Genomic DNA, 27,518 nt, shown 5'->3' with positions numbered 1-27,518 from the left:
GGCCCCCGGAGCCTGTTTCTCAGAGCCACGCACTAAAAGGCAGACCCGTATGAGTTGGTGGCTACTTGTACTTTGAAAATCAAGTCCCCTGGATTTAGAAAACCAGATGTTCTTTTTAAAAATGAGATCCCAGGATGCCTGGGGTGGCTTAGTTGGTTAAGTGTCAGCCTTAGGCTCAGGTCACCATCTCAGGGTCTCGGGATGGAGCCCCATGTTGGGCTCCCTGCTCAGTGGGGAGCCTGCTTTTCCCTCTACCTCTCCGCCCTGCGTGTGCTATCCCCCTCTTTCTCTCTCGAATAAAGAAATAAAATCTTAAAAAACAAACAAACAAACAAACAAAAGATAAGATCCCAGATGAGAAAGTGCTCCTCTCCAGCTTACTCTTTTTTTTTTTTTAAAGATTTTATTTATTTATTTGACAGAGATCACAAGTAGGCAGAGAGGCAGGCAGAAAGAAAGAGGAGGAAGCAGGCTCCCTGCCGAGCAGAGATCCCGATGCGGGGCCCAATCCCAGGACCCCGAGATCATGACCCGAGCCGAAGGCAGAGGCTCTAACCCACTGAGCCACCCAGGCGCCCCTCCAGCTTACTCTTGTATGCTATCTGATGCAACCTTTTCTTCCTGCCCTTGCCTGAATGGCTTGAATGAAATAATAATAATAATTAGCTTGGGTTGGCATAACTCCTGACCAGCTTGGTCTTGCAAGTTTCTTTAGTCTTCACCTACACCTTGCTCTGAGATGTGATTTACCAGTCCTCCATCTGAGTTTTAGACTGAATAGCTATGAAAAACTGCAGGAAAATACAGCTTCTGAATATAAGGGCTGCTAAGAAAGAGCCATCAAGAAGAATCTCCAGAGTCCTGTTCTCTAGTAACCCAGCTGTGGAAAAGCCCATTGTGCTTCCTTTGAAAACTGGCATGGGCCTTATTAGACTGGTCAGTTCCGGAGAGGTTTTGGGTTTTTTTAAAAAACAGACTTTATTTTAGGGGTGCCTACGTGGCTCATTCGGTTGAGTATCTGACTCTTGGTTTCTGTTTAGGACATGATCTCAGGGTCGTGAGATCAAGCCCCACATCAGGATCCACACTTGGTGTGGAGTCTGCTTGGGATTCTCTCTCCCTGGCCCTCTGCTCCTCCCCCCACACACTCTCTCTATCTCTCACTCTTTCGTAAATAAATAAATAAAACAAATAAATAAAATCTTTAAAATAAAAATAAATAAATGAAATAAAATAGATTTTGTTTCAGAATAGTGTTAGATTTACGGAAAGGTTGCAAGATGGTGCCATTAGTTCCCATAGACTCCACATCCAGTATTTCCTGTTACTGACATCAGTAAATACGGTGTATTTGTCACAAGTAATGAACACTGGTATATTATTTTTTCTAAAGTTAATAAATTACCAAATTACTGAAAAGAACTTCAGCTGAGACCAAATCTCGAGTCACATTTGTATCCCCACTGCCTGATACAGGTAGATGTGGATTCTTAGGGCACTGGGTGAAAGGGGAAAATGCACACTGACTTAGATGGGTCAAGTTCTTGCCCACTGGACAACAAGCATGAAAAAATTGCGCAGGCCAAAGTGACCTCAAAATCTCAGCTCCTTCATTCTTCTGAGGGTCAGTGGATGATTCACCACTACCTGGATATACGGACCCTTCCATCCAGTAGAAAACTCATCCAAGAGTGGGCTGGGCTGGGGTTATACCAGCATCAGTGGCCTTTTTATGTCCTCAGATGGCTATTTTGTATTGGGAGGGACACTGAAAATTTTGGAAACAGGTGAGAAATACGGGGTCAAGCAGAATATTTTGATTGAGAAGATGCAAGTTGTTTTTTTTTGTTTTTTTTTGTTTTTTTTTTAATGAAGTGTCTGGTGTAATCCATTCCTCTCAAGCACTCTTTTGACAGGATAGCTCAAAGAAGCCATAAGTTAGAGGAAACACAAGCACTCTCTTGGAAGCAAATTTTGTTAGCATGATCAATCCCAGACCCACAAGTCAAAAGCTTCTAGGTGTCTTGCAAATGGGCATTCCTTGTTGTAAATGTCACTGGCACATCTTGGGAACAAGAACACACCCCTATATGCCCTTGGCTGTGGCTGTGCTGTTTTATTGGCCAGAGGATTCTTAGTTTATCATCATGTGAGTCTTAGCTCTCTGACCTTTTTACTGCTCCGGGTAGTCTGTAAGCTCTAGGGTTTATACCCTAGATACGGTGGCTTTTCAATTCACTGTAGCACCTCAAGAATGAATAGTGTGTTATCCATAAAAGGGATGGGACATAACCATTTTGGGCCAAGATTTAGCAGCACATTATGGAACCAGTGTCTGCCGGGTCCAGACAGTCTGACCTTCTGAAAATGACTGAGCCACTAACTATAAAATATACTTTTAAAGATCCCAACAGGTTGCAGAAGGTAAAAGGTAGAAAATTTTAGATTTCTGAGTTAACACAAAAAAATATATATATACTATTTTATGAATTTTTATGTTGCTAGACATCGAATAACATTTTTCATGTATTAAATTAAACACAGTGTGTTATTAAAATTAATCTCAGCTATTTCTCTTCACTTTTTATAACATGGCTGCTAGAAATTGTGGCTTCCATTACATTTCTATTGGGCAGCGCTGGCCTAGATGTTCTCTGCTGCATCATAACTGGAATGAAGTACTGAGTCGTGCTGTGTGGGTGAACCTCAAAAGCATACGCTGAATGAAATAAGCCAAATGCAAAAGACTGTGTATTACATGATTCCATTTTTATAAAGTGTCCAGAATAAGCAAATCCATAGACACAGAGAATAGATGAGCAGTTGCCCTAGGCTGGAGATGGGAAGGGGGAGTCACTGTGAGTTGGCACAAGGGCTCTTTTTCGTGTGAAGGAAATATTCTAAAATTGAATGGTTGTGACGGTTGCACAGCTTTGACTATTTACTAAATAATTGAATCATACATTTCATATGGGTGGATTTTATGCTTTGTAAATTATGCTTTAACAAAGCTGTTAAAATAGAAAAGAAAGGGGCTCCTGGGTGGCTCAGTGGGTTAAGCCTCTGCCTTCTGCTCAGGTCATGATCTCAGGGTCCTGGGATCAAGCCCCGCATTGGGCTCTCTGCTCGGCGGGGAGCCTGCTTCCCCCTCTCTCTCTGCCTGCCTCTCTGCCTGCTTGTGATCTCTGTCTGTCAAATAAATAAATAAAATATTTAAAAAAAATAGAAAAGAAAGGCAGTGGCAAGGAGTCTGGAATTCCAAGGAAATGGAAGATCTGGAGTCTTTGGAAATGGAAGATTAGGGAGTCTTTGGTAAGCACTTCGGTCATGGTTAGGCAGAGAGGGTGTATAGAAAGAGATCCGGGTACATCTTCTGGGGGCATCCCATCATTTAGAGGTCAGAGGTTGGGCAGATGAGGTGACAGCAAGAGAAACTGAGAAACAGCCTATAGGGCAGGAGGGACCCTTGGCAAGTGTGGAGTCATGAAAATCAAGGAGAAAGCGTTTTAAGAAGAAGAGAGTGATTCAGTGAGTTGTTGATGCTGAGAAGTCAGATAAAAGCAGCGAAGACGGTGGATTCGTCCACACGGAGCCGTCAGTCCCTGTGGATGGTGAGGTCAGAAGCCAGCCTCTGTGGGGTGAGTGGGGGAAGCAAGAGTCCTTCCTAGACAGCTCCTTCCGAAAGCTTTGCTGTAAAGGAAAGAAATGGGAATGGTGTTAGAGGCAGAAAGGGGGCCCAGGGGAGGTTTCGAAGCTAGATTATACATATCCAGAACATGTTTATATGTAGATGGAAATGATCCAGAAGAAAGAAAACATTGGTCATGTTTGGGGTGGTGGGGGGCACTTGCAGGAAAAGCACCTGAGATGGGCAGAGGGGGCTGGGACTTTGAGTATGAGGTCTGGGCTTGACAGAATCGGGATGCTTCTCCAGGATACTGGAGAGGAGAGGAGGTAGAGAGTGAATGGGCAGGCACAGGTGGGTGGGTGAGTCTTACGGAAGCACGTCAAGACCTGTCTTATTGATTTTCTTCTCTAGTGAAGGAAGCAAGAAGGTCTTCAGCTGAGAGTGAAGACAGGAGGGGTCAGGGTAAGGGTGTGGCTGGGTTAAGGAACAACAAGAGGTATCTTATATCTGTTGCTCTAGGGCCAAATATATGACAGGTGCTCAACCAACCTTTTTTTTTTTTTTAAGATTTTATTTATTCATTTGAGAGAGAGAGAGTGAGAGAGACAACAAGCAGAGAGGTAGCAGAAAAGGGAGAAGCAGACTTCCTGCTGAGCAGGGAGCCTGCCGAGAGACTCAATCCCAGGACCCTGGGGTCATGACCTGAGCCAAAGGTAGATGCTTAACCAACTGAGCCATCCAGCCACCTCATCAACCAACCTTTGTTGATAAAAAGCAGTGCCTGAGTTCTTAAGTCTTAGCACGCACAGAAGGGATCACCTGGGGTGCTTGTTAAAATGCAGATTCCTGTCTGAGCCCAGAGATTCTGATCCAGAAGGCCCATGGGAAAGCCCCCAAATCTGCACTTTTAATAAGGCCCCCCAGAAGATTCTGATGCAAGTGGTCAGCAGGCTGCAGTCTGAAAATCACTGAAAAAAAAAAATACATGTGAGCAATACAAAATGAAATTTATGTGAACGTAACCTTACAGCTAGGAGGCCCTGGGTATTTAATAAGACCCAGTTCTTTCCAGCAGACCATTACTTAGGCAAAATTCTATTTCCCATTTCACAAATAATTAAGTTCATTTGTTTCTTGTTTTTAGAAAAAGATGAATGTTTGCTGGTTAAAAAAAAACAAAAACAATTAAACATCAGTGTATACCTTTCTTTCCAGGAGAGAGAGCAGAATGTGGCACAACCAGGTAAGACTTGGGGATCTTGTTTTTTGGCACCTGCTGCCTGAGATGGGGAGCGGGAGGGGCTGGGAAGTGCAGGAGAGGTGGGAAGGCGGGAAGGTGGGAAAGCAGATGCTGCTGAGAGCTTGGAGAAGCTGGGCTGTTTTTAGAGCAGGATAGCTCTTCACCAGTGTCTTGAGGGGATGGTATGGCTGTGCTGAGAGAGGCTGGCTGTTCTGCTTGTCCTAGCATCATGCTGGTGAAGCCATGCCCCTTCAGGCCTGTGATAGGGAGGGTGCCTTTCCCCAAGCTGCTATGGAAAAGTGGGGTGTGTTCTGTTGGCGCTATCCATCTGGTGGGACGGTAATATATATTGCATAGTGGCTGAGGACAATCAGTAGAGGCTAGAAGCTGTGGGATAACTGTTGACCTGTCTCCCCATCTGTTCTTTGGCTGCTGAGCAAACTGCCCTCCCCAGGCAGAGGGCCCAGCCTGGGGTCCCCATTTGCCAGGTCTTTGGGTTTGGCTCATGTGGCACACGTCTGGGCATATGCATGCGCATAGCCACGCAAGCGCGTACAGATGCCCCTACTGCCCACACCCTGGCTTCACACCTCCTGGGCACTTGGATGGACTGATGGGGGAGTCCCTTGCTGAGACAGTAACAAATGGGCAACTTCTGCTTTCTCTCCAGCTTGCTCAACATTACCTTTTGCGCTTTTCCCTGAGCAGACCAGAGCCAGTGAACACTTTCCACTCATCAGGTGGTAGCTGAAGGGTTGACCTTCAGTGAGTGGACCTTTCATCTACTTTCAGAGTATTGAGATCTCTAAGCAACACTTTTGCTGACCAGGTTGTTCCTTAGAACCCATCTCTTTCCTTTCAAGTTCCCAGCAAATAGTTACCCCACTGCCCAACACGAATCGAGCCAGTGGCCCAGAATCCTGGAAAGCTGTTCTACTTGGCGAAAGGGAAGATGAACCATCAACTCCCTCCTGTCCATCTGGAAGAGAGTTGGCTGGGAAGAGGCTTGGAAAGCTCTGAGGTTTTCACTTTGCTGGGATCAGGATGGGGAGACAGAGGGCTTCCCAGAAGTTTAGCTGTGCAGCTGTTCCTCTGGCCCCAGAAGTCTGGGAATATCAGGGTGATTCATAATGCCAGGCGAGGACCTTCCAGCAAAGGGTCAGCAGATGTGCAGGGTCCCTTTCTAAATACTTTCCAGAAACAAACTCATTTATTTATTTATTTATTTAGATTATCTGGCAAGAAGATGTTGTCATAGTCCCCAAACAACATAAGCCACATTTTACACCAAAGTCTGCAAATAGGAAAACAGATGGGGGACAAATTGAGCCATCCCTCACTTCTTCCTAATTCCTAGAACTCAAGCAGAAGAAGATGGTTCTAGCAGATTGCAGGAGAGATCTGTAATCGAACCCTTGGCCAGGTCCCAGGGTCTAACTTAGAGAAAAGTTGAGTTTTGTTTTTTTTTTTTTTTTAAATTTTTAAATAAAGCCATCTGAGATGTAGTCTTCCACACCCTCTTTGACCTAGGGCCTGGGAAATGCAAGCTGTGACTGCAGACCTCCCACTTAGACGTACTACACTAAACTGCAAACCCAGCCATCTGTACTCTGGCCTTTGGCCAAGGTCAGAGGCAACTTTGTTAGCAAACTAAAAGCTTCCCCTTTCTTCCAAAACTCATTTAAAATTTGTGTGTAATGCGCTGCCAACTTGAAGTGGTTTTTAAATTAATCCTAAAGGCCCTGGGTGAGATGTTTCTATGCTATGGCTCTCCGTATCTTCCATGGTTTCCTGCCCAAGGTTAGTTTCATTTTAGATGATCCTTTGAGCAGGTCCCCTCAGCCAAGTTGCAGCTGGCCGTGTGTAGACCAATTTTTGCAGATGGGCTGCAATACGGTACATTTTTTTCTCACTTTTCAGAACCTGATCTTAGAATAATGCTAGTTCATAACCCTGTAACGAGGTGGTCTGGATGCAATAATGCACTTGAAAAGTGCATGATAGATGGGGCAGCAAGATGCAAGCATAAGGTTTGATTGTGATTTTTCTTGCTATAGACTGGCTTCTCTAACCTAGGTCGGCTAGTCCCTGTGGTTGGGACTAGCGATGAAAACACATGAGATTTCTTGTCTAAACAGATGGAACCTTATGCATACCCATGCACAGCTTCCAAGGGCCTGACTGCCTCTGAACTACAATATTGGCACCATTTTGGATATCGACACCCACATCTATGGGGTTATCTAGGGAACATTTTAGTCACCATTCTTTTGGTCACAGAATAATTTTGAGGCCAATTCTTATGTTGCCAATGTATGTAAATTTTCATCTTGATTGAAAGGCAGAAAGGGGACATTGGTCTCTGGTTTCTCTCTCTTCCTCTCCGTGGCTTTCTCTGTTCCTGTTTTCCCTGCCTTTCTCTTTCTTTCCTTTTTGCTCTGCAACTGAACAGCAGAAGAGATGGAAGGCTTAGGCTGCCCCACTTTCCTTGGCTGAGCTGCCCCCCTGCTCCCCACTTTGTGTCCCACCCAGCACTTCAGTAAGTCAAAATTGATTTGATGTCATGCAAAGTTGGGATAGCTACGTTTCCTTGTCAGAGATTTCTGGTCAGTACCCAGAACATCACACAAAGAAAGAAATCCCAGTGTGGTTTGAGCAGTTCTTTGCTTTCTGGATTGGGCGGGAGAAATGGGAAAAGTATCCTTTCCCCCCTTCATTCCATTTTATAAACTTAAAGAAAAAAACTCCGTAAGACTTACTTTCAGAAAACCCTCCAGCTGGGTGTCCAGCCCCTGCATTAAGAATCTCTACTTTTGCTGGCCATGGGAGTTTAATAGATAATTTAAAGCAACTGCTAGATGTTCGGTGATAAAAATCAACTTCCCAATTTCACACTCACACCAGAATCTTGAAGAGGAAGAGCTGAATTCAGTTCTTAGCTTCAATCACATATTATTTGTGAGATGCTTGGAAAGTTCCTTCATCTCTCACGGGCTCATTTGCCTTATGTTTCAAGTGGATTTAATCAGCCTTGCCTACCTCACAGGGTTGTTGTGAGGGTGTGAGATGAGGAAACCATCTGAGAATGTTCACAAATAGAAACCCCGAATGCTAGGGAAACAAGGTGGCGCAGTTGCTATCCTCGAGTTATTCCTAATCCCAAGATTGAAGCCTGTGGCCTCGAGTCACAGTTTTTTTACTCTCTCTTTTGGCATTTGGAAACTCAAAAGCAGATCCACTGTAAGAAGTACCACCCCCACGTACCCACATCCTCAAAAAATTGGTAACTGATGAAAAAGAAATGACATGGACTTAGCTAACCAAATTGACATAGATCCAAAATGGGCTCAAAATAGTCTTGCCTGTTGTTTCTTTTTAAAATTTTGGTCTGTGCTGTTATTTTGGTTCCAATGTTTGGGTGGCATGATACTTGGATTCAGCTGTGTCTTTGCCCATGCATGTCCTGGAGCTAGCAGCATTTGCTCAGTACTCAAACATGTAGGAGAAGCTCAGGAGGTTTCCCTAGGTGGCTGGGCCGCTGAGGAGGACAGGCACGATAAGGCCACTGAGCAGAGAGGCAGCATGAATCTCTTTCACCTCGATTGGCTCCACAATCCATAAGATTTCTTGCCCATTCACAGAAATCAACCAAGACTTGGGGGACCAGGTCTTTGCTTGTCATATGTGGACATTACCTGTGCCAAGCTGGGTCCCCACTTCTTGCTCCCCAAATTGTGAACCAAGGCATTTGAAAATGAACTGCCTCTCTCAGTTAGGGGCCCTCCTCCTAACCTCAGAAAGCCCTTTGCCCTGGGAGGCTGGGGTCATTGAGTCAGGCCAACTAGGGTGGCGAAAGATGAGCAAATAAGCCAACACAGGTATATGCATGGTGAGCAACTCTGGAAACTGGTCTGGTGTTTGTGGCTGTTTCACTGTTTCTGGTGAACTGTAGTATGGTTTCCCCTCCCTGGAGCCAAGAGTGGAGCACAGGGAATGGAGATCCTAAAGTAAAGCAAGACACTTTCAACCTGACCCAACAGGTCCTCTGCTGGCAAGGGTTAATGGGATGGAATGAGTCCTTGGCTGGAAATGAACAAGTGCCCTAAGGCTCTGTGACTGGCCTGAGTTTGGGGCCTGGCTCTGCCAGTCCCTCTCTTGAGGCCTTGGTTTCTGCCTCTGTAAAATGGAGCTGTCTGAACAGGGTGGAGCTAATGTTAAGTGTGATAATGGATTTGAAAGTGCTTTAATCAAAAGTGTACTTGACTAAAGCACAGGATATAATCATTACCCTGGGTTACCCTGGGACCCCCAAAAAAGCTGTAGCCTCCCTCCAGGCATCAGTTTCTTCATCTCTAAAAATGAGAGTAATAATTGCCTGGCTCTTAGATCAATGCAATAAAGATTAGTCAAGTGCATTTGAAATGCCAAGAGGCATTAGAAAGATCAGTGCCCTGGTACATTGGGAGTTGAGACTTGGTGATGAATTTAAGCCAAATTAATGAAAATTAACCCTTCCAATCATCATTGAAAGTCTCTTGCTTTCTCAGGCTACAGATTACATCTCTCTCCCCTGGTTCCTCCTCCATCTGGTCAGCTTTGCGGGATGACAGCCTCTGATTGGAGTTGCAATGGTTTCCTGGCTACATATTATTTCTCCCCTGTAATCTAGAATACATTTGTGTTATATGAGCATTGCTCCTGCCTAACATTGTGGGTAAATTGAGATCCCCTTAAACATCCAAAGGCCTTCAGATGGAGCATCGGACACCAATGTGCTGGGGTTCAAGGGTTTCCATTTGCATTTTGTGTTCTTCTCCAGTCACGGGTTTTAAGAGCGTCTTTCCCAGTTGTATGTTTGCAATCGTTGCTTTCTTGTTTTCTTTTGTTCCATTTTCCCTAGGCCCCCCTGTCTTCCCCCTAAACCACAGAAAATGAGGAGACCTAGGCCTCTCTCAGTGTGTAGCCATAAACTATTTAACGGCTGTATGGAAGCGTTTATTAAGGTACTTGCTGGGGAGCTACGGAGTCCGCGAATGCGCCCAATGTAATGGCAGCCTTTCTCCACCTGTCCCTTTGGCCCGCAGCCCTGCCCTGACCAACCAGAACTTTCACTCATGCCCTGGGCCTGGCCCTGGGGCGAGCTAGTTCCTCAAACAGCTTACTCTTATCTTTAATAAGGGCTTCCAAGCAGAGCTGCTTTTGTCTCTGACCAGTTGATTCTAAGTGCTTTCCCTGGTTAAGATCCCAATGAAGCCCATGAAGTCCAAGCAAGGTTGAAATGCCAGCACCACCGTAGCCCCTGCCAGCCATGCTCTCCTGCTTCAGGAACTGCGGTCCTAGAAGCCCCAGGGACAGTTTGAGAAACCACCTTACCTTGCTTCGCATCCACGCCTCCCAAGAGGTGGTTAGTTGGAAGAAACACAAAGAAAATCCCTGTGGGTAACTGTGTTTTTATACAAGTAATTTTTTTTTTTTTTTTGGTTGAGAATATACAGAGAAAGGAAACACATAAAATTTTTGAGAGAAAACTCTCCCACCTTGTTTTGCTTCTTGAGGTAATCCCTTTAGAATTCCAGATGCATCCCGTACATCCTAAATTAAAAATGAAAATGTCTGAGCCCAGTGAGTTTGTCTTTTTCTTGCCTCCTAGAGGCAAAGGGCACAGGATCAAGGCATCCCAGAGAGAACGAGTGACTCAAGGTAACTGAAGCTGGCCAGAGAGTTGAAAAGGGCAGCAGGTGGGGGAGATGCTTGAGGAACATGAGCTAGGGGGAGCAGGGGAAAGGGCCCTTGCCAGTTATTTGAGAACCCTCCATTATCCAGTGAAGAGACTTTCTGCAGAAAAGAAGACTGGTGTCAGTCAGGAGAAATGTTAATGTTCTCAGGCTTTGCTGGTAATGTTGGAGCCATGGAGGCTGCCCCGGCTCAGGTACTCCGTCCTCCGTCTTGACATGCTGTTCATGGGACTCCCAGGAAGGAGTTCAGTGGGGGAAGGGGGTGTGTGTGTGCAGCAGGCAGACATGGAACTGGGTAGGCAGAGCCAGCAGCCTGGGTCCCACAGCTATCTCTGCCTGTGGGCTGAGTTCTAGGGAAGGGACAGTAGGGGAAGGGGACAGAGGAACAGTAGGGCACCAATGGGGACTGTCTAGGGGCAGGGAACAGCACAGGCTGCTTCAGGCTACCTCAGAGGAAAGAGACATGGAAGATCCCAAAAGGAAGGGTGCCACTGGGTCCATCAGGAAAGAGGTACTGTTTGGAGGGAAGCCCGAGTGAGCAGTTTGCCATCTAATAGGTCATGGGAAAATGGGTCAAGAGTCCTTCTTTCTTTATCTTCCCTCCTGTCTCCACCAAGACTTCATCTCATTCACCCTTGCCCTTGGAAAAGCTGCTCTCCATAGCCAGGATGGGACTGAAGGACACATAAGCTATTCTCTGTGCCCTCAGGGAGTGTATGGTGCCACCCAGGAAGTTTTCAGCATGGAAAGCTGAAAGATAAGGTGATTCAGGAAGAGCCGTCTGTGAATGACCCCATGGAATCCAGTGCTATGAGAGCTCAGAGCATGAAGAGCCATGAGCCCTAGAGCGCACCAGGCTTCCAGTGGGTGGGTAGGGACAAAGTGGAGAGGGGCAGGTTGGGAATCCCTGAAAGAAGGAACACAATGAATGAAAGCTCTGAGACAGGCATGCCTACCCGAGTTTGCTCAGCTCTTTGAAAATGGATGACCAGTCCGGGCACTTGGAAGGAACTGACTCTTATCTAACAGGACACGAGAATTAGGTCTTCTGTTTAATGTAATAGTCTTTGAATAGAGAGCTGCTACATAAAATGTGTGACTGTCAGACCATCTGACTCCATCCCTTGTGATAAACACATCAGCACTTCAGCCACATGTTTGCCTCTTGGAGGAGGTAGTCACCTTGGGAAGCCACATTCTTACTCTAAATACATCATCTTTGGTGCCATTGTTCAGTTTTCTTTGGAGCCTGTAGCATGGCCTTGGTCGGTGGTGCCAAAATTTCATATTAGAATGGACAGTCTGGCCATTGGAAGGAAAGGTGTTACTCAATTCTGCTTTGCAACGCCGCTGAAGGCACAAAATGGCAAGAGGCATGAGCTAGAGTGGGGCTGGGTGACTGGCTCTGGAAAGCCACTTAGTGTGGGTCATGTGGTGGAATAAGTCCTCGAGGGACTAGTTCAAAGAATAAACACACTCATGTGACTAAAAAAAAAAGTATATTTGTTCAACACGATTGCATTTCTTCATAGTCACACTATACATTTACCACAGTATGTCAGGCAGGTAGCAAACGCTTCCATGTGCCGGCTCTGGGGGCGGGGGGCGGTGCAGAGACAGACTCGCAGGCAGCAGGGGCTCACCCTCAAGGACAATTAGCTGTCAGAGAATGAAAAGGCAGTTTTAATATATTCAGCCCTTCAACTTTTGTGAATGGAATTTAATTTTCTCTTATGATTCACGCGCTCTCTGGGAGAAAACTGCACCAACGAAGAATGCCCGGCTTTGAAGTGCCAAACCTGTGAAAGGTTTTTCAGTAAAAGGACATTGCTGGAACTCTGTGATGATGAGGGTATCGTGGGACAAGGCAGCATCCCCAAGTTAAGAATGATGGATAGATTTCTGGGATCGTTGGAACTGGCCCTTTACAAAATCCTTCATTTTTCCCCCTCTCAGACAGAAGGAAACCCAATTTTTCTTATAAATTTTGAGGCCCATTTAAATTTTATTATAAATTTTGGGAGGGAGACTCCCTGCCTTCTTTCTATTGATTACCTACCTCATGACTGTGTGATGAGATCAAATGAGCTAATCTGTGCCGTGTTTCCAGAGCACTCCTGGCCCAGAGTAAGCACTATGGAAATGCTGGTCATCGCTGCGGTCACTAGCTTTTACAACATTGCTCATAGAGTCCTACCTGACAGGCTGTTTGCTCAGTTCTAGGAATCAGGTAGGTTTAGCCAACATTTAGTACCACTTGTGGAGATGCTGGGGACTGGACAGGTGACACCAGCCAAAAGGCATGCCACCTCCACTTTCTCAGGTTAGCCTCTCAAGGAGCCCAAATGAAATAAAGCTCACACCCCAGAGCCTGGCCTGCTGTACATACGGAAGAAAGAATCCATGGAGCTCCCCTGAAAATGGGTGGCTTTGTGACAGTAAAGGCTCCAGTTCTACCTACAAGACCATAAGAGCGTTTTGACCCCCTACTGCCGTCCCTCCCCCAGGCTTTTCTCAGCTTTGGGGTTCCCTGAGGTATTCTCAGTGCCACTGTGAGGGTCAGGGAGTAGGAAGGAGAGCAAAGCCAATGAGCACCCAGGAAAAGCTACCTGGGGTATTTGGTCAGAAACCACGGAAGCTGTTTGAATTTGGAATCAGGTGGAATCCTGTCAGGTTGTAGCCAGAGGACACCTCATAAACACAATCTTGGTGAAATTCACTTGGTGAAATGAGGTTTCCCGAATTGACTTGCAGGGACAGTGCTACAGTAGATGCCTGAAGGTGTGTGTCCCTCCTTCTTACGGGCAACTGGGCTAGCCTTAAGGTGTCTTAGGTGGGCCCTTGCCCATTGGTGGGTGAACAGCCCCTGTTGAGGAGAAGCTAAAGGTGGGATGAGGAAGGGGCTCCGTACACACCATCCTTATGCTTGCCAAGGACTGATAGAGGCCTCTTTGCCACCTCGTGTCCAAGGCAGGCACCCGGCAGGCTGGCTTGGGGCCGGGTGCAGAACCCCTACGAGGCCCTGAGGTACAGGGGCAGCCCTCCCCACCAGCAGGCTGGTTGGCCGTCACCCCAGGACCGTTGCTGGCTGCCATTGCATTTCCGCGTTCACGGACTCTGAAGGATCTGCTTACTCTAACTGATCTTACTCCTGCGTAATCTTTTCTTTTTCTCCTGCTCTGCTGCCTGTTTATTTTTTGTTATCAGAGGAAGAAGAAATGCTCGAACCAGGAACCAGGTATTTACTAGAAAGGTCCGTTAGCCCCATTCAACTGGATGGAACCTGTCTTTAGTACTGACTTCTAGAGCATGGCCCACCTTGCCTATAGCCACAGGGTCCATTTTATCCTCTCCCTGACTGTTGTTAACTAAGGAGAGGCTTCACAGGTGGGGTGTGGAGGAGCCACAAAGGCATCGAAATTCGTGGGGTTTTTCTGTCTCTTACATGAACATATTACAAGTGCCTTGTTTCCTCACCTGAGGAGGTTAGTAATTTAATTTGGCCCCTTTTACAGAAAGTTTAAAAAAAGATTTTGTGCTCTTCAAGTGATTTGGAATAATAGAGCGATCAACCAATTATGGAATCCGAGAGAAAACTACCTGTTGCCCAGCTCTTTGTGGTTGTGGGCCTGTCTAGGAAGATGCAATTGAAAATATATTCATACCTCCTGCCCTGCGTAAGTTTAGAGCTGTGTCTTATTCAGTTTTTTTTTAATTTAATTTATTTATTTGACAGACAGAGATCACAAGTAGGCAGAAAGGCAGGCAGAGAGAGAGAGAGGAGGAAGCAGGCTCCCCGTGGAGCAGAGAGCCCGATGTGGGGCTCGATCCTAGGACCCTAGGATCATGACCTGAGCCGAAGGCAGAGGCTTTAACCCACTGAGCCAGCCAGGTGCCCCTTATTCAGCCTTTTTGACTAAGGTTGGCCACTCAGTGGTCAGTGGCTGACATTAGCTGTTTCTAGAACTTCTCCTTATAACACCTTTATTGTTGAACAAAGTATCCATCTGGATGTTTAGGATGTAACCTCAGGAGTAGACCTGGCCTTCCTTTCTCGAGCTCAAAAGGACCCTTGGGGGCCATCCTTGCTTCCCTTAGTGCGTTCTTCTTATTTCAAGCATCAGGTACCGCAGTGCTAGAAGGAGGTCTCGATCCTGCCTTTTTATCCTTGAGCACTGGGAGCATAGGGTTGAGTGGGACAACATGGAGGGGAAGGCAAAGCACTCTTCAAGAGCGAACTCCAGCCCTCTCCGAGCAGTGGGTTCCCTCCCCTTCCCAGATGTGCCTGCCAAGCCTTCTGAGCCCTGATTTCTTCCCAGCTAAGTAAGAAGACAGAGCATTTCTTTCCAATTATCATAGCTATGCCTTTTTCTGCACCTAACTGAAGACCTTCTGTTTTAACTGTTTGTGGAGACTTGAGGATTAGCAGCTCTTTGCTTATTTTCCAACTAATCCGATGGTACTAATATTCTGGCTTGAGTTCATAATCTGTGTTTGCAGTGTCTTTTTCCCTGTGGTGGCTGCCGAGCCCAGTACAACTCACGACTGTTTCTCTTCAGGACTCAGGACAAGCTATCCCGCTTGTAGTCGAAAGCTGCATTCGGTACATCAATTTATACGGTAAGCGCAGTCCCGGGGCGTGTTCTCCGCTCTCTCCAGAGCAGGCACTGGGCTGTCCTCACATGAAATGAGGTTTTAATCAGTCTCAGAGGATTTCCCATTACTGCCCTGCTTCCTAGAGAGAAAGTGCTTCTTGGCACAGGTGCTGTGCTGAGTGCCTTTTTGAGCCTTGTGTGTCTGGGGACTAAGGTGGTGGTGAGAAAACTGAGGAACTAGGAAAACCAAGGATCAGGAAGGGCATGGGTAGGAGAACTGTTTCAGTTCCTTCATGCCTCCCACCCCACCTCAGGAGTCTGTGTTTTGAGCACTGAAGGTAGCTAGACAGTGAATGGTCAGTTAACTGGCTCTAGTCAGTTCCAGAAAGGAAATAGAATGTCTGGGATGCGCTAACCATGGTGTCGCCAGCGCTGCCCTTGGGCTTCCATCTATTCATTCGTTCACTCCTCTAAAAATTGATTTTCAGAGTGTGTAGCAAGCACTGTTCTGACAATGGGTATATAGGCATGAATAAGACAGGTGAGGTGCTGGCCCTAAGTAGCTTACATTACCAATTAGAAGGGCAAGGGAAAAAGCAGATAAAGAAATAATATAATTTCAGGTAGTGATAATGCAAAGAAACTAATGAAAAGGGGATAGAGAATGGCTAAAGGGTGGCAGGGCTGTGTTTGGCTAAGGTGGTAAGTAGAAACATCTCTGAGGGGCTGATATTTGAGTAGAAGCAGCCAGCTGTGCCTGGCAGGTGTAAAGGTCTAATATGGGAAGGAAGACAAGTGTGACTGAATGGGAATATGTGGGGGGTGGTGGGATATAAGACATAAGATTGGTTAGGAAAGACATAAACATGTTTTTATTGAGCACATACTATATACAAACCAAACTTGGACTAAAGCCTGCCATTTAGAGGTAAACACTTTCCTAAATTTTAATGTGAAGGGTTGTTTTATATAGAAAAACTAAATGTGAGGGTGAAGATCACAGTCACCCCACGAATTCCCATTCAAGATGAGAGAGGCCCTTTAATTCCTTTAATTCTATAGGTTACTGTTCAGCCCTATAGATTCCGATCCTGCATTGTTACTTTATATCAGCTGTTGGGGTGTCCCCCTTGTTATGGCCTTGCAGAAGCACATAAGAAAAATATTCCTTTTCTTTGATAATTTAATGTCCCCTAAGCTCCTTGATCCCAGGCCAGCATGCACTCTAGACTCAAGCTTTTCCTGGAAGGAAGAAGATGTCTGAATAGGCAGAGGATGGGAATGGTCAAGTGAATGATATTGGTCATTCTTGTTCAGAATCTCTGTGGCTGTTACATTGAAATGGCATTTGTAAACTCAGGCCAAGCTCCTTGGTGCTAGTGTCCCTAGCGTACTTGATAGGCAAAGTGCACCTCGGCTAGATTGGAAGTTGTTATTCACTGGTCCTGTGTTGATATCAACCTCTTATGGCCTTTTCCTTCAAACCCCAACAAGAGATCACAGACACATGAAGCAGGATGGTGCAGAGTATTTTGGCCAGATGAAGTTAATTGCAAAGGCTACTTTTGGGCTTCTGTCAGGAGATCTTTACTGGGAAAGACCCTTGTGAAGAGTGCTGGGAGAAAGAGACAAGCAATGGGGAGAATCATGTGTGCCCAGCAGTCTGATGAGCTCAAGGCATCATGGCATTTTCTGTTTGTTTGTTTCTTTTAGGACTCCAACAACAAGGGATCTTCCGAGTTCCAGGATCTCAGGTTGAAGTCAATGACATAAAAAATTCCTTTGAGAGAGGTAGGTGCAGAGTCACCATCTCAAGCTTGTGTCTAGAGGAAGCCAGGACGGGTGTTGATGTGTGTCTCAGAGCCAGCAATGTGCTGGGGCTGGCTTGTATCGATATCTCTTTCCGGCTGCATTCGGTGCTTTCCCCTTGGTAGCTTGAAATCAGCCAAGGCAGGAGTATTTACACTGCAGAAGTTGGCAAATGCCAAAGATCTTTCGTCTTTTTCCGTCTAAAGAGTTGGCTGTGAAACATTTACCAGCACAACTCTCTCTAGCGACTGTACAGTAGTTGCTGGGAAAGAGGGAAAGCACGTGAAATTATAATGTGAATCAAAAAGGCTGCTGCTTTTTTAAGAAAAGTTGGAAGAATACAGATAATACTGAGTAACTTTTAGAATATCTTAATTTTTTTTTTAATGTAAAATCTTGGCAAAAAAAAAATGAGGACCCCAATCCGAACCCATTTTCCTGTAATATATCATGTCCCAATTTACAAAGCATGTCTTACCCTTCCTTCTACATAATCTTCCTAATAGTTTTGGAAGGTATTTGGTTTGTCCCTGTTGGCTGTGCTCTGAGCAGGCCTCTCCCCTAGTTCTAGCCCTGGAAGTCTCCCTACTTATTACCCAGCTTCCTCTGGAGAGGGTGCCTCCTGAGCAAACTCATCCCTTCACTGTTCCCCGCAGTTCTATCTGTGGCCTAGCTCTGGAGTGGAGGAAGCACTCTGTGAGCCCCAGGCAGTCAGTGCCATGGTCCCCAGCACAGACCTCTGTGGCCCTTGGCACTCTGGCTTTGAACCGGGTTCAGAGCGCAAGATTTGACTGGATGTGGTGCTTGATGGCCTCCTAATGTCCTGTGGAGCTTCTGTTTTAGAGCCTGCTCCAGGATCTTGCCGAAGGAGCAAGAGGAGCTGAGGGATCTTGGGAACTGAGAATCAGGAAGCCCCAGAATTCCCCTGCTGCAAGCTCCTCATGAGTTTATTGCCATCCCAACAAGCATGCATTCACTGGGCCCTTACACTGTGCCAGAGCAAAAGACAGTCATGACTAGTAGGGAGCCAGTTTAAGCAGACCATGGAGTAAGTACTAGGTGGTATGGGAACCCCTAGCCCAGCTTGTTTGGGGTGGGGAGGAGTAGTAAACCCAGAGAAGTCTTCTTGAATGGAAAAGGAAATGCCCAAGCTGAGGCTTAAGGAGTAAGAACCAAAAAACAGTAGGGAACGGTCATTCCAGGCTAAGGAAATAGCATATGCAAAGGCCCGGAAGCAAGAGGTATCTCCCATCAGCCTCCCTGATGGAAGTATTAGTCATTATTCTCTGAGCTTCTCTTGACAACACTGGACAGCCCAATCCAAAGTTTTGTTTCTTCATTTCTCCCAACTCCGTAGCACCCCTGCTGCCCTGTGTTCATTGTAAATGAACAGAACCAGGTCTAGAATCTTTGCTGGTTCCATCTTCTTGGTCTCATTGCATTACAGAATTCCTTAAATCTCATGGGTAAATTCACTGCACAGGGCCTCCAGCCTGGCAATTGCCCCTGCCTCGAATTTCCCTATTTCCTTAGGTTCTGTAAGTAACTTTCTGATACCAGGCAGCCCAGCACTAATCCTGCTCCAAGAGCACCGCTTTCTTTCCTTCTTGAATGTGATTTTCTGAGATCAGTGCCTTCTGTCGCTTGCTTGGGTGCCTGCTCCAAATAGGCCTTGGATCACCTTGGGCAGAGCCCCACTGGGCAGAGATCACCTGACCCAAGTCTCAGCAGCAAAAATGTTTTCTGCTTTTTCTTTGTCTCAAGTATGCAAATTGGCTCACCCCCTCCCTCTCTCCCTCATTCCAGAATGAATCTCATTTTTGCAGCAGCCATTTCTTTCTGCTCTACCTGAACCTGTGGTGAACTGTGGCTTATTCTAAAAACAAACAAAAACAAACAAACTGTTCCTGGTAGGTCTTTTTTAGAAAAATCCATTCCTGGCTTTTGTGGGCTCGCTACTGCCCAGATTTCCTTGTTACTTTTTCTGCTTCTTGAAGTTCACCAACCAAGTGCCCTGGGTTTGGCTCCTTACTCAGCTAACCCTCAGGGTCACCTCCCACCTCACCTGAAACTGGTAGCTTCCCACACCCCTGCTGCATTTCTCCATACTGGGCAACCAGGTGACCGAGGCTGGGGATGCTCAGTATTTCTCTCCTCACCCACTCTTCCATCCCACACACTCTAACTTGTGACTGAATTTTCTCTTTAAACCAGTGCATTGTGCATTTTTCCTTTCTTCCTTTTATTTGTTAAAATGTAAGTCCCTCAGTCCTTGCAGGGTGCCTACCCTGTGCCATTTGTTCAAGGAGATTTGGGTCTTTCTTTTCCTTGGCCCCCTTCCTTCTCTCTTGGGTGAAGTTCTTGCCTACACTTCTTGTATGAGGCTGTTGAAAGGAGCACAGATCTGTTTTCTTTAAGGTTCTGAAAAATTGCAACATGTAGGAAATTCATTCTTGACTTATTATTCCTAAACCCACTTTCTTTTTCTTCTGACATGAGCCAGCCAGGGTTTTAGTTGAGGCGGAAATGATAATGATATGATTTTTTTTTTGCTGTCAGTAAGCCTTAAGCTCATCATGCAAGTTTTGAGCTCTTTCTGCAGTCTGGCAAAACAAAGGCGAAACCCCACAAGAGGATAGGAAATCAGTAGCCCTGCCATGGAGAGAGCCATGCTTTGCTGTTGTCTCTCAGGCCAGTTTTCCTGGGAAATCTCTTTTATTTCTCCCCACAGACCTATCCACTGTCCCCTTTGTATGCAATGATGAGAGAGCTGCCAGGAGGCTTTCCTTATGTGGAGGGGTGACTGGAAGGGGAGTCAATGGTCTCTCACCTGTGCAGATCAGGATAGGGTTTGGATCTGAGGCTGAAGTCATGGCATGTGGGGTCTGATACATTCTTGCCCTGGCCCTTCAGAGATCTAAATCCTGTCCCAGGGAGAGGAGGGTAAAGGGGAGACACTGGGAGGAGCTGTCTTGTTGAGGAACCGAAGATGGGGCTTAGGAGAACCTGTGGCCACAGAACTAACTGTCCTTGTGTGAGAGGCCACCTGTGAGCTTCCTGCCGTGTACCCAGTCTGGTGGCAGGTTTCCTGAGAGCCTGTGAGCACACACTGTGTTCACACTTTGCACCGACAGCTCTGCTGTCAAGTCCCCCGAAGTGCCCGGTGACCTGGCTAAGAGGGTACTGCAGGCAGGGCTGCTGGGTAACAATTCCTCCTCCCCCAGGAAGGTAGCAGCCCAGTGTGAACACAGCTTTCTCTCAGACTTGCCTAGAGTTTTAGCTGTAGTTCTCCTGGAGAAAGCCACCATTCCCACAAACCGTCCTGCTCATCCTGAGGTCTGGAATTCTGGTTGTTTCTGGAACCAAAATTGACTTGCCCTGCAGAGAGCCAAAGTCCTGGGCTAGGCGGAGAGAATATTTGGAATATTTGGATGGTTCCTTTCATGGACTATGTGCCTTCAGGGAGGAAAAGCAAGAGCAAATGGTGTGTGTGTGTGTGTGTGTGTGTGTGCGCGCGCGTGTGTGTACACGCATGCATGTGCATGCATACATAGGTAGTATATATGTGTATATATAAAGTCCATATGTGGATCGTGCTTGGTGAGGGGAGCTAACATGCACTGTGGAGAAGAAAAATCCATGTGCTTTTGAATCATGAGAACCCAAAGGTCATATGGGCTAATAATAGAGAAATAGCTAATTGCAGTCCAAAGGTTTTGAACTTTTCCAGTCCTTCAGAGGGGCTTCAAGGGGTGCTAGAGGAACAGAGAGGGGGCTTGGGGGGGAGGTGTGGACCTCTCCTCCCAGCTCAACTAAGACAGCTTTGTTTTATGTATGGAGCATTCAGAGAAACTTTTTTTCTTGAAAAAGAAAAAGAAAAGGTTGGGATTCTACTCTAAAGGAAGGAAGGTAGGAGAGAGGCGTGGAAGCAGACAGACAGACACTGGTAAAAGGAAGAATATCTCCCAGGCATTATGAGCCCTGGGAGCTGCTGGTGTCTGTTTTTACAGTGAATGTGGCCAAGTCGTTTTGCTTGTTGGGCCTCAGTTTTCTCACTGGAGAGAACGGTGGTATTGGAACCACGCCTTCCTCAGCGCCAGGCGGTGCTCTTGGGAGGATTAAGGGAGATCATGTGTGTGAATGTGCTTCTCACTTGAGAAGTGCTATATCAGTATAGGCAGTGCTTTTTTATGTTTTCTCTCATCCTTCCTCACAAGGAATTCTCCTGTTCTCTGGGGGTATCTGAGAGGTTGGGCTATGGAACGTCGGTGTCTGGGCAGCCACATACCGTCATTCAGGCTGGGCATGGAGCGGGGGTGCTCAGCCAAAGAGGGCAGGTGGGAGCATGAGCTCTGGTTCATGCTCTGTAAGCCACAACACCTGGTTCAGGAAGCAAGTGGGGGGGTGGGGGGGTCTCTCTCATTTGCACTGACGCATGTTGGGGCTAGCAGAGGCCCTGGCAGTGACATGCATTCTTTTCCTACGGAGGTGGGGTAAAGAGATCCAAGTATGAATTTCCAGCTCTGCTCTTCACTGCTTGCCAGTCTTAGAACATTCTGTGGGCTGTTCTGGGAGAAGGAGGAAAAGACATCTGTCAGCACCTTCAGGGAGGGGGTGGATGGATTGCTCTGTGTCTCCTTTCACTTCCTCCACTGGAAACTCGGGGCGATTGAGCTGAACAGCCCAGGATTAAATTGAAAAGTGTTGTTCTCCTGAGATATCATTTTCCCTGTCCAATGGGGGGAAAAATAGAAAGATTGACAGCATTCTATGGTCAAGGCTGTGGGAAAAAACCATTCCCTGTGTTGCCAGTAGGAGTGTAGAATGGTGCAGCCCCAGTAGGACAGAATTTGGCTCTGTCGAATGAAATGTACCCTTTGACCCACAATCCCACTTCTAAGACTTGACCAGAGATGCACCTCCACAAATATAAAACACACAGGATTATTTGTTGTGGCAATATTTGTTAAGAGCTAAAGATTGGAAAGAAGTCACATGTCAATCCATAGACAGATTAATTCATAGATTAATTCAATCCATAGACTTAACCATGGTTAAGTCATAGTGGACCAGTGAAATAGAGTACTTTGTAACCATAAAAAAAAAAAAAAAGCATAAGGGAGATCTCTAAGAACTGATATGGAGGGATTTCTAGTATTTATTGTGAAGTAAAGAAGCAATATGTTGCAGTATTATATACTACTTACATTTTCTGTTAAAAAAATGGAGGGAAATAAAAAATTCTCATATATGTATTTGCTTATTGTGGGAGAAGAAAACACAGGGCAAACCAGAAGTTGATGAAAATGGTTAAATGTAAGGTGGGGAAGGGAAAGGAGAAGAGTAGGACTTGTCTGGATGTAATTTTTTATCTAGTTTTGACTTTTGGACAATGTAACTGCTTTATATTTTTAAAACTGCAAAATTTTTAAGAAAGGAGTTCTTAAAAAAAAAAAAAATCAGTCCCTAAAATTAAACAGAAATAGAAACAAGCTATGTATCAAATTGATCATCACAAAGAGAGTCACTTTTGAACATGTGCTCTGGTCATATATTTTTACAGCTTTATTGAGTTATATACCATAAAGCTCACCCATTTTTAAATTATACAGTTCAGTGGTTTCTAGTATGTGTACAATATACTAGAATTGTGCACATCACCATAATCCAATTTCAGAAATTTTTCATCATCCCCGAAAGAAACTTTGTACCCACTTTGTACCCATAAGGAGTAGTTACTCATGAGACTCCCTGAACCTCAGCCCCCCACCCTAGGTAACCACTCATGTTCTTTGTGTCTTCTGACCACACATATTTAGCAGGATATTTTCTGAGGACTAACCCCTTGCCCCCAAAACAAAAACAAAAGCCCTGCAAAGAAATCTTAAACTTTATGTAGTAGGTTTATTGTTAGTGGTGATATTGCTATTAACATTTCAAAACTATGTTATGTATATTGTAGAATAAGGCAGATACAGAAGTACATTATTAATGTGATTCAGAACCAAGATTTTTCACTAAGCAAAATGAAATACAAATATAAAATAAATGAAGATAAAGGAAATGTTGAATCTTAAATATGAATTGGAAGTAACTGTGTGGACTCATGAAAAAAATATATATGTATTCTCCCTCTATCCCCTGAAAGGTTTAGGAGCTCTTTATAGCACTCCTGTACCAGTGAGCACACCTGGAACTTAGATCTTGGTCTCTAAATGCCATTCCCTACAAAAAGCAAACAGTACCCCTTGGAGAAATGTTTGATTCCAGATCTGGGTCAGGGAAAGTATAAAATGATCCATGAGCATCTTTTATGCCAGAAAGCAAGGATATGCTCAGTGGAGGTCACCTATAAAGGACATTTGTCCCTGGCAAAATTGGGGATAATCTGAGCATCCCAAAGAATAGTGATGATAATGGATTATGACACATTAAATTAAAAATTATAAAAACAATCCCACAAAGATGTTATATAATAATAATAATAATAATAATTTAAAGAGAGCATGGGGAAGCCTCTTCTTTTATGGAAGAATGCTAGCTAACAAATGTAGAAGGAATAACAGAATTAGAAATTCATCATTTTGTAACCCCAGGATAATAATTGATTTAGGCTAAAATCATCACTGGAGGTTAAAAGCACTGGGTGAAACATGTTGAGCACAATGACTTACACATAGATCACTTGTTATTTTCAAAAACATTTTATATTTAACACCTACTATTGCAAAGGGGAAAATAGACTTTACAGTGCAGAGATCTGGAGGTCACCCCCTTTATCCATGGACCAAACTTCATAACACCAGCAGCAAGACAGGCTGACATTATGTGCCTCTGGATCCAGTGTGGTGTCCACAACATCACCCATGTACTATTCTTGCCAAAAATGTTTAACTTAAATCCAATCATGAGGAAACATTGGGACAAATCCAGAGTGGGAGGCATTCCAAAAGGCAAGTGGCCTGGACTCCTCAGAAGAGGCAACATTATAACAAACCAACAATAAAAAATGTTGGGGCCTCTTTTACATTCCAAAGACTAAGGAAACATAACAACCAAATGAATTATGTTGATTAGATCTTAGCCTTTGAAAAAATTCTATGAAAGACAGGACAATTGGGAATGTTTGAATGTGGGCTATATATGAGATGGTGTTTTGGAACTATTGTTAATTTTCTTAGGTGTAATGATGTTATGTGCCTATGTAGGAGAATATCCTTATTCTTAGGAGAAATGTGTTGAAGTATTTAGCAATGGCATTTTGTGATGTCTACAAAATACTCCCAAATCATTGAGTAATAATAAATGTGAGTAAAGAGAGAAAGCAAATATGGAAAGATGAGTGTAAGTTAATGAGCATGAGTGAAGGGTGATTTCAGTTTTTTATTTTTACGATATTTCCATCGAGTTGAACATTTTCAAAATCAGGTATAGGGAGAACTCTAAACTTGCTCTGTCAAGGGGGCTGCCCATCTATGTCTCCCCTAGTTCAGGCTACACCAGGCCATCCCCTCCCACCACCTGCACATTTCCTGCCTCCTCACCAAGCTGAATTATCATCTCCTCTCTCCTCTCAGGCGAAGACCCACTTGTGGATGATCAAAACGAACGAGATATCAATTCAGTCGCTGGTGTTTTAAAACTGTATTTCCGAGGACTGGAAAACCCACTCTTTCCTAAGGAAAGGTTTCAAGATTTGATATCTACTATTAGTAAGTATTTCATAGGTGGTATGGTAGAGGGATCAATTGTGTGACATACCTTTATTGAAGTTGTTCTATGGGCTCATTGCTGTGCTAGGCACATGGGAGGGATAGTATGAAAGGAGCAGTATGGCCCTTATTCTCATAGAACTTAAAAACTAGTTGTAGAGATAATAAGATGGTTTATAATGGAAAATGGCATGGTACCATTGGGTATGGATGTAGCTCAGAAGAGGCAGAGGGAAGCTTGGTTTTGCAGATCACAACTGAGAGAGTGATGTGAGCAGAGCCTTCCAAGAGGAGTGGACAGAGTATCCTGGGAAGACTTTGGGGACACACAGACTAAAGGGACCAGAGGAAGGTGTTCTAGCCAGTGAATGGTGCAAGAGGCTGGAAGGGTAAAATAGAGAAAGAGGGGAATGACCCTGTAAGGATTTTGGAACTTTTCCCCTTGGGTAATAGGGAGCCATAGAGGGTCTGGGAGTCAAGTCAGCAACATGACAGGCGAGTAAAATGGTGAAAATAAATTGACTGTGGGCTTCTTCTGATGTCACAAGCCATCGGAGTTCTCTTGGATGAAGGCAGAAGCCCAGTCTAGGGGGCTGAAATCAAGTTACCTTGACTGTACGATGCCCAAATCCAAGGCAACATTTTGGGAATTTTTAAAAATAAGCTTTCAATATTACAATATGAGAATCTTAGTATTTTAGAATAAACTGTGATTTACAGAAAATTGTCCCATGCCCAGTAGTAATCGGGATGCTTTTCACAATGTTCTGAGAGGGATTTGCAGCCAGGAAACGCTCCAGCGGGTTGGAGCTTCAAGCCTCTTGCCTGCCGTTATGAAAGACGCTACCTCTGCCCCGCTCTCCTCCACACTGCTTCCTGCTCATCTTTCCAGATCCACTTCAAGCTCCACATCACCCTCAGAAATTCCAGGCCACAAAGGTCCAACTGTATTTGAGCTCCGTGTCACGTGCTCAGCTAGTGTTTCCAGAAGTCCCATTAGTCTAGTTCCTGCGCATAGCCCTGAGGGGACAAGCCTGTTGGCCTCTGGTATAAGCTCATAACATTACATACCTTGGATCACATCTTGAATCACACTGTGGGGAAAAAAAAAATCTTTTCTCAGTTCTCTCCTAAACCCTGCGATTACATCCAGGAGAGAATTTCAGAGGTCAGTCTCCCTTCTAAATAAAGAGATGAGGCTTCAGTCTCAGAAACTTTGTGTAGAACAGTGCCTACCTAGAATTTAGTAACATTGTTTTGCTTTCATTTTATCTATTTTTATGTTACCTCCTAATCAGAGCAAGTGATCCTGGTTTCTCATTTACAGAATGAGGTAAAATTTCCTCTTTAAATAAATGTATTTAAGAAAGTGATGTATTGAAGTGGAAGGGTACTAGGGTACTGATGACTGAAGCTGAGGACAGGGAGTGGCCTGTATAAAGGGCAGTGGAATCAGTAAATATCCAAGGACCTTTAGCTCTGTGGGGAGGCTTGGGCAAGGCCCCTTGGTTTCAGACTTTGAAGGTAAGCTAGAGTCTGCTGGGTAGAGTAGAGAGATCACCAGTGTGTGCAAAGGCCCAGGGGCAGGAAGGCCTTTTGTGAGAGGGAGATCATGGTGAAGACAGCCTGGCACAAAGTTTGTCCGTGGGGGTGCTGTTGGCATTTAGGGTAACGCAGTGCCGTATTGTGTGTCCCATACATTCAGGACATTTGGCACCTTGACCCCTGGATCCCAGATGCCAATGGTTCCCTCTAGGTCATTGTGACAACCCCAAAGAATGCCCCATGAATTTGTAAGTGCCCAGAGATGCACTGCCACCTCATTTGAGAAGCATGACTCCGTATCATCTTCAGATAACTTGGGGAAGGGGCGGCAGCTAGGAGGTGAGGTAGGCTAGCTTGGCAGAAGCCCTGCTGTGAAAGGCCTGGGATATGGAGGAGAAACAGGAGAAGCTGTGTTTTAGAAGGAACATGCTGACAGAATGTGGAGGCTGGAGAGAGAGGCTATGTGAGAAAAACATGTTTTCTAAGAGAGAAACTGGCATAGGCTTGGGCATCAGCCCTGCAGGCACACATCAGAACTCTGGCAGCTCAGTGTTCGCACCAGCTTTCCCTCTCTATGAGGCAAAGCCCACAAAGCCCATCTTCTTACCAAGCCCAGCTTGCTGCTCCTGCCCGTAGCCCAAATGACAAAAATACCAGCGTCTCTCTGTCTAGGATGGGCCTGGAAACCAGGCTCAGAGACAAGCTCCTTGGCCAGTATAGAGCTGTAGAGTTGGTTGTTTACTCAAACTTATTTCCAGCCTACTCTGTGCCAGGCCTGTGGTGCGGCTGGTGTTCATCAAGAGGTTCAGGGAACATGGCCCGTGTCTGTGTTAGTCAGGACTCATAGATATCAGGTGACAGAAACTCAGTATATACTGGCTTCATCCATAAAAGGGAGTGAATTGACTCACATACTTGTTGTGAGTGGCCAGACGAGGGTCTTGAATCAATCCCTAGAACCAAGAGAACTGTCTTGGCCAGAACCGTGTGGACTGCTCTAGGAAATGTTGGCTGCCTGGCTCCCTGAGGATGAAAGACCCCCTGAAAAGCCCCTCTGTGTTACAGAACTGGAGAACCCAGCTGACAGGGTGCACCAGATCCAGCAAATCCTCATCACCCTTCCCCGAGTGGTCATCGTGGTCATGAGATACCTCTTTGCTTTCCTCAACCAGTGAGTTGCCTGGCCATTTGGGGGTGGTGGGGTGGCCCCTCTTTGCCTCAGCTCTGGCCTTCTTTGGGAGGGGATGTCCTGAG

At 45.4% G+C, this 27,518-nt stretch overlaps 1 protein-coding gene and 1 long non-coding RNA gene across 5 annotated transcripts in view; both read left to right on the top strand.

The window, feature by feature from the left end:
- The window catches only part of LOC111144113 (SLIT-ROBO Rho GTPase activating protein 3), a 287,770-nt gene that overhangs the window by 238,045 nt on the left and 22,207 nt on the right, over nt 1-27,518 (top strand). The window lies entirely within an intron of this gene.
- LOC111144114 lies at nt 9,812-24,636 on the top strand. The gene is made up of 4 exons (XR_002640363.1): nt 9,812-9,871; nt 15,163-15,223; nt 16,912-16,989; nt 24,585-24,636. It is a non-coding gene; the product is annotated as an uncharacterized LOC111144114 (long non-coding RNA).

Source organism: Enhydra lutris, unplaced genomic scaffold (genome assembly GCF_002288905.1).
Source record: "Enhydra lutris kenyoni isolate GAN:26980312 unplaced genomic scaffold, ASM228890v2 scaffoldscaffold10, whole genome shotgun sequence".
In the NCBI taxonomy this organism is placed as follows: Eukaryota; Metazoa; Chordata; class Mammalia; order Carnivora; family Mustelidae; genus Enhydra; species Enhydra lutris.
This window is presented reverse-complemented; position numbering and strand designations above follow the sequence as displayed.